Source organism: Salmo salar, chromosome 03, assembly GCF_965601325.2.
Source record: "Salmo salar chromosome 03, fSalSal1, whole genome shotgun sequence".
NCBI lineage: Eukaryota > Metazoa > Chordata > Actinopteri > Salmoniformes > Salmonidae > Salmo > Salmo salar.
The window spans coordinates 102,534,107-102,541,946 of NC_138293.1; positions in this window are offsets into that span (position 1 = coordinate 102,534,107).

Here is a 7,840-nt window from a genome sequence, read left to right on the forward strand (position 1 = left end):
GCCATCACAGGCTAGCTATTTTGACACCCACCAAGTTTGACCCTCACCAAACTCCGATTTACTATTAGAAAAGTTTGATTACCTTTCCTGTTCTTCGTCAGAATGCACTCCCAGGACTTCTACTTCAATAACAAATGTTGATTTGGTTCAAAATAATCCATAGTTATATCCAAATAGCGGCGTTTTGTTTGTGCGTTCAAGACACTATCCAAGGGTGACGAAGGGTTACACGCCCGACGCGTTTCGTGACAACATTTTTTAAATATTCCATTACCGTACTTCGAAGCATGTCAACCGCTGTTTAAAATCAATTTTTATGCTATTTTTCTCGTAAAAAAGCGATAATATTCCGACCGGGAGTCGTTGTTTACATTCAAAGACGAAAGAATAAAAACATGGGGTCGCCTCGTGCACGCGCCTCAGTCTCATAGTACTCTGACCGACCACTATCCAAACGCGCTAATGTTTTTCTGCCAGGGCCTGCAAAGCCACGATTCAGCTTTTTGCCGCCTTCTGAGAGCCTATGGGAGCCGTAGGAAGTGTCACGTAACAGCAGAGATCCCTTGTTTTGGATAGAGATGATCAAGAAGCCAAGAAATGGTCAGACAGGGTACTTCCTGTACAGAATCTTCTCAGGTTTTGGCCTGCCAAATGAGTTCTGTTATACTCACAGACACCATTCAAACAGTTTTAGAAACTTTGGAGTGTTTTCTATCCAAAGCTAATAATTATATGCATATTCTAGTTTTTGGGCAGGGGTAATAATCAGATTAAATCGGGTACGTTTTTTATCCGGACGTGAAAATACTGCCCCCTATCCATAACAGGTTAACACAGTGCACCTCTTCAGGGTCACATGACACATTGTCAGGAGAACATTCTGATAATGGAGCAGTTGAGCTGGTGGGCCGTCTTAGATGGGCCGTCTTTGCCTGTGAAATAAGAGCATGTACAGCATGAGGAACATGTACAGTGAGTTCACACGTGGCAACAATGTCTGCACAAGCCAACACAGCTTCAGTAGCAGCAGCCACAGCTCTCAAACAACAAACCAGACCTCTGGCTACACTGTCCAGCTGTTTGGAATAATACCCAACCGGGGCGCTGCTTTCCTCCATGAACCATTTTTCTCACAAAGAAAGAGGTTAAAAGGTTTAGAATGGTCAGGGAGTCCCAAACAGGGAGAAGTAGTCATGAGTTGTTTCAGTCTGGTCAGAGCAGTCAGTCCCTCTGGTGTCCACTTCATTTTGTCATTCATAGCCATTTTGTGGCCATAAATAAGGTCAGCAAGCGGCTGCACCACCTCAGCATAGTCAGGTAACCACGCCCTAAAATACCCTGCCATCCCAGTCAATGACATCATGTGTTGTTTAGTAACCGGCTGTGGGACGGAGAGAATAGCCTGTATCCTCTCTTTACCCAGCTGCCTGCCATTGGGAGAGATGTCATGACCCAGATACTTCACTGTCTGTGAAACCAACTGTAACTTCTTCTTTGAAACCTTGTGGCCATTCTCAGCGAGAAATATCAACAGAGCACGAGTATCAGTTTCACAAGCTTCCATTGAGCTGGAGCACAACAACAAATCATCCACATACTGAATCAGTGCTGCCCTCAAGGGGTATAAAACCCTCCAGATTTTGCGCTTAAGCTGCCGAAAAAATAGGGGGGATTTCACATAACCCATAGGAGCTACAGTCCACATAAATCTCTTACCTAGAAACGTGAAGGCAAACCAGAACTGAGATTCTGGTGCCACAGGAATACTGAAAAATGCATTCGTCAAATCAATCACAGAGAACCACTCTGCTGTGGGTGGTACCGCCCCCAACAGAGTAGTAACATTAGGAACCACCGGGGCATGGGCAAAAACTGCATCGTTCACATGCCTTAAGTCCTGAAGGTTTTCTAACAGGCAAGATAGGGGTGTTACAGGGTGATTCTGGACAGGGAATTAAAGCGCCATTAGCTAACAGGGATGCATTAACAGGAGTAATACCTGCTATTGCCTCCTTACTGAGTGGATACTGTGCTCTAGATGGGCGCCTGGTATCTTTAGGAGTGACTACCATTGGTTCAGCTCCCTTTATTCTTCCAAAATCATATTTGTCCCTTGCCCATAGGCATTCAGGGACCCCTCTCAGGAGGGGTGAGTCTTCACTCAACAACATGATATTGGTAGAAAAAGAAACCTGATCAACCCCATGCACACCCCTCTCAGTTGGCGTTTCCCAACTGAGTGGGTAACAACTTGTCAGTGTGCTGGGTGAATAAGTTGACCCATCAGGGCGCATCTCCCAGTCTATAGCATCAACCAAGCATTTCATCCAAATTCCAGTATCCACCCATTCTACTCTGTCTGATTTTGCCAGGGACACATGTGGTGCTATATCCTCAAACAGGTAGAGCTCTTTCTGTGCAGGTGTTAGATTAACCCCTAAAGCACAAAAATCACTGCTACAGTATAAACCCTCACACTGCACTGACTCATTCTGTAATGTATCACACAGTCATTGTTTCTCATAATGGAGATCTCTTGTCAATGGTGAAAAATGGGAGGTGCAATGTAAGCCTGCATCATACATGAAACTGCCCTTGTGGCCCTAATGGGTTTTGGTCATACAGAAAACACGAGCAATATTGGGCACCTCATCATCAACATCCCATGCATAATACCAGTCACAAAACTCAGACATTAACATCAATTGCTCCCCCCCTTCCTCCTCTTCCTCATGAATAATGGTTAAACCAGTTCGGCCACATGTTATGTTGATGCCCAGTTTACACAGGAGGTCCCTGCCCATCAGATTGACAGGACAGCGGTCAGAGTAGAGAAATCGATGTTGACACTTCTCCTCACAAAAGGAGACAGGCAGAGGCAAAGTTACCTGCTCTCTGAATGGGAGGCCTGAAGCCCCTACAGTTTTGACTGTTTCATTAGACATGCGAGGCTTTGTCATAGCCTTGCAGTTAATCACAGACATAGCAGCCCCAGTATCAACAAGAAATATTATTGACTCATCATTGACGCAAGCCTCCACGGTTGGCTCTACTCTCGGAAGGGTGTGACACTTTAAAAACAAATGCTCTTGTTGCTCTGAGGATTTTAGCACAACTGTCCCTGACTCCTCATCATGTCAATACACCTCCTCCTGTCCCTATCCTGGATTGTACAGGGTCGTCTGTGCCGGCGGCCCCATCTGCCAGACTCCAGGTTGTCCTCTGCCTGATGGGACTCCTTGTGGACTCCACTGTTGCTGTTGCTGGACCACGTGAGGTGGCCCGACCTGCCATTGGTTGGGACGTGGCTGCCACGGCTGTTGTTGGAATGGGGCTGTCCATGCATGTGCTCCTTTTCTTCCTCTTCTAGCCCCCTCCCTTTGGGCACCTCTTCTCCCTGCCTTTGTTCCTCTGTGGATTCATTGGCTCGGCGCAGTCAGCAGCAAAATGACCCGGCTTCCCACAGTTGTAGCACTTGCGCACTCCACCCCCTTGTCCTGTCCCTGCTGGGGCTGCTCCCTGGTAAAACATCATCTGGGCAGCCTGTAGTTTCTGTGTCTTCACTTTTTCTTCCTTAAAACCTGTTGGGGCTCGGGGGCAGTATTGAGACATTTTGAAAAAAATATGTGCCCATTTTTAACTGCCTCCTACACCAACTCAGAAGCTAGGATATGCATATTATTAACACATTCGGATAGAAAACACTCTGAATTTTCTAAAACAGTTTGAATGGTGTCTGTAAGTATAACAAAACTCATATTGCAGGCAAAAACCTGTGAAAAATAGATCCAAAAAAATTTGAATTTTGTGACTGTACTATTTAGTGTCATTGTTTTATAGATACCATAGTGAGAAAGTATTCATTTCGCAACACCTACGGCTTCCACTAGATGTCAACGATCTTTATAAAGTTGTTTGAAGCGTCTATGATAAACAGAGAGCAAATTAGAATCCAAGGAAGTTGACATGTCATCACTTCATTTTTTTGCGCCTGCGCATAAATCTGAGAAACGTGAGTTTGTCATCATTTTTTATCTAGACATAGGATAGGTTGTGTGAAAATATTACTGATGTTTAACGTTAAAAATGGACCAAAAGATTAATGCTAAACAACATTTGACATGTTTGAACGAACATAAATAGATTATTTACTAGGTTTTTTTAGCTTTTCGGCGTGATTTTACCAGCCCCACACCACGTTTTGTGGGAGCATAATGAACGCTAAGTACTTGGTGTTATTTGGACATAAATTATGAACTTTGTCAAAAGAAACCACATTTGTTCCGGACCTGGAATGCCTTCCGGACCTGGGATCCTGCCTTCTGATGGAGATAATCAAAGGTAAGGGGGTATTTACAATGTTATTATCGATTTTAGATGATGCTAACTGTATAGCATAGCCTGTTGTTCTTAGCATAGCACCCCGTTTATTGCAAAATGTGATTTCCCAGTAAAGTTATTTTGAGATCTGGCCATTCGGTAGCAATTACGAGATGATAATATATTATTCTTTGAATGACAATATTATAATTTACCAATGTTTTCGAATAGTAATTTTGTTATGTTCACCGGAAGCATTTCAGAGAAGAAAAAAATCTGAATTTCACGCTACTGTAAAATGCTGTTTTTGGATATAAATATGAACTTGATGGAACAAAAAATGCATGTATTGTATAACATAATGTCCTAGGAGTGTCATCTGATGGAGATTGACAAAAGTTAGTGCATAATTCAAGCTGGTTTCTGCTTTTGGTGATGCCTGACCTTGAATTGAAAATGGATGTTTGTACTTTTGTGGCTATGTACTGTCCTAACATAATCTAACTTTATGCTTTTGCCGTAAAGCCTCTTTGAAAATCGAACAATGTGGTTAGATTAAGGAGATGTTTATCATTTAAATTGTGTAAAATAGTTGATTGTTTGAGAAATTGAAATTATTAGATTTTTGATGTTTTGAATTTCCAGCCTTGTTAGCAATCCCGGCTCGGGGTTCATTGCTAACCTGTAGCCCCAACAGGTTAATTTTTTCTTCCTTCTGAGTACTTTGTTGTCTCTCAGCATGCTTCCAGTGCTGTACCACAGTTGCTAATGGCTCAGTCTCCCAACTGATGCAGGTAGTCCTCACAGCTTTCTCCAGGCCTTGTGTCAGACCCCTCACCAGGGCATCTTTCAGCAGATCCCCATATGCATGTTCGTTTGGTCTGATACCACTGTGTAGCCTGAAACAGGTCTCAAGTCTCTTTCTGTAAGCCTCCAGGCCCTCATCTTTCTTCATAGTGCATTCTCTGATGGCAGTCCAGTCGGTCTTAGTTGGATACATCTCAACAATCCTGGCCAGCAGAGCCGTTATCTGGTCCTGATACGCACCATTCTCAGCCCACAGGTAGTTGCAATCAAACTGTCCCTGTACATCCACCCACCTGAGTCCCAGTTTCTTTTTACAGATATGGGCTATCTCAGCAGCAGATGGTTTGTACTGCCCCACCAATACCCTCATCTCTGCTGAATATTTCACAGCGTCCTTACTTGGTTCTGGTAGGTCTTCTACAATGTCTTTGATTTCATCATGTCTCCACGTCCTCTGGACATACACAATGGGGTTCCATGCTGCGGCGGCAGCAGCATTAGCATCATCAGGTCGAGGCTGAGGGTTGGGACAGGCCATCAGAGGGAATTGTCGATACATGTCTGATGCTGGGTCGTATGGGGAGGGGGTAGAGACACGCCTCTTCGTCCTGGCCCGTAGACGGTCCTTCAATGGGTGAGTCAGCTGGGGTGTCCCTCCATCCTCACTTTCCTCACTGGAGCTCAGTGGAGGAGCCTTGAGAAAAGGATTGTTGATCTTTTTACCCTTCTGGCGTGCTCCTTTCACCGCGCCTCCAGTGGGACTGGCCGCGCCTCCAGACAATTTCAGGACTTCAGCCAGTCTCTGTGCCAGACGATCAATCACCGTGGTGCTGGGAGAGACAGGGGGTGGGGCTGCAGGTTGTAGTGGTCTTGCATCCAGAGGATCAGCAGGAGGCGGCTGAGGAGGAGGGAGGTCCGGCAACACTGGGTAGAGAATTTGAGGAGTACAGTAGGGAGGGGGACAGTCTCTGTCATCATCATCCTACCTATTCCTTCTCACTGTTTCATCTTTCCCCTTCTTTTCTCCTTCCTCAGTCTGAACTACCATATTCTGACAGGGTTTTCCCCGAAATGGGTCCTCTCTCTTCTTTCGTTTGTCAGCTTCCCTTTCCCATTTCCTGAATTTCACCCAGTCAATTTGATCCTTTTTCCCTAGTTTACCTTCCTTCTCTACCAATCTCTGTCTTATCTCGTCTAACAGCATCACACTTAGTGTCCCTGTCAAAGGAAAACCACCCTCTCTATGCCATAGTGGTACCTGTTCCAGAATATCCCTACCCCATTTATCTACCATAACCTTCAAGGCTCCAGTAGGAGGGCCTGGAATGCCTGGTTCTTTGCACCGGCGCGCATGGCCCCATGGCTCCTTAGTCACACACACACAAACACAAAATCTCACTCACACACACACACACACACACACACACACAGGGAGAGAAAAACAGTTATAACAGAAATGCCTTAGGTACTCACACAGAACATTAATCATCACCCACACAGGATTGGTCAGATACTCACACAGAACCGGTCAGATGTCCACACAGAACATCAGAACATAATTGAAAGGTTACCCACACAGAGTCAACCTACCCGCTCATACAGAACGCTCCTACAAAACAAAACACCCACACAGAGTAACCCAGGGCATACCTGGCTAGCACATTTAAAATAATTGGAATTCACCACTTCTGAGGGTCACTTAGACAGTCACACAGACACTTTCAGAACGAGGTCCTTCTTCCAATAGGGCTTCACCAAGTACCGTGTTTCACACAGAACACACAGTCACCCTGGCCCCTCACCCCCACAAACCGCACCAATCCCCACTGTGATCAATTCAGTGTTAGGACGGCTCTAGGTCACTGCAACCGACCAGTGGCAGAGGATCTTTGAGTCCACAAACTCACAGATTACTCTCCTCTGACTCGGCCCTGCTTACGCCTCCAAGGTGCCCCCCTCAAAAAGGAATACACACTCAGAGCCTACGTAACAGATGCTTTTCTAAAAACTCGACTTCAAGTGTGGTTTGCTCACCTCTTTTTTTTCAAACTATGTTCCGGATGTGGTATCCACTCGGCTCGCTGCCTCTCAGATCTTAGGTTGATCCATCTGCTCCATTCCCGAAGTTTGGTCTCCCTGAGATCCCAAGTTTGAGGGATCCCTTGCGCACGATTTACCCAGGTCGTCAGGAGCAGATAGATAGATAGCAGAGAGATTCACATCCCATCCCCGTCGCCAAATGTGGTGATAATTTCTGTATTACCAAATAAGGAGAGATAAACTTCACACACCAGTCAGAGTTATACTTAAACTACATCTTTAATAATAAAAGCTTTGCATTAGCAATGACTTTCAACGATTCACCATTTCTAATGAACCATTGAAAGTGACAACACAATGGCTACTGAGATCTTTTATAGCAAAGATCCACCCCCTTTTGACATGACAAACCACAGATATTTAGGAACTGTTCACAAAGAAAGACTTTTACTTGAGAGAGGAGTATCCCATAGCCAGATAGCATTCGCTATAAATTATCATTCAGTTTGGTCCCTATGACGAGGTTCTAATCTCGTTCCTGGTACTTCATAGTACAAAACCACCAACTCATCCAATGGCATAAATCAATTGTCAACTCTAGATACTCCCATCTCAAGTAAACCCCCTCTTGACCCCACTCCTGGACAAGGTCACTGAGGGGAGTGAGCCTCTA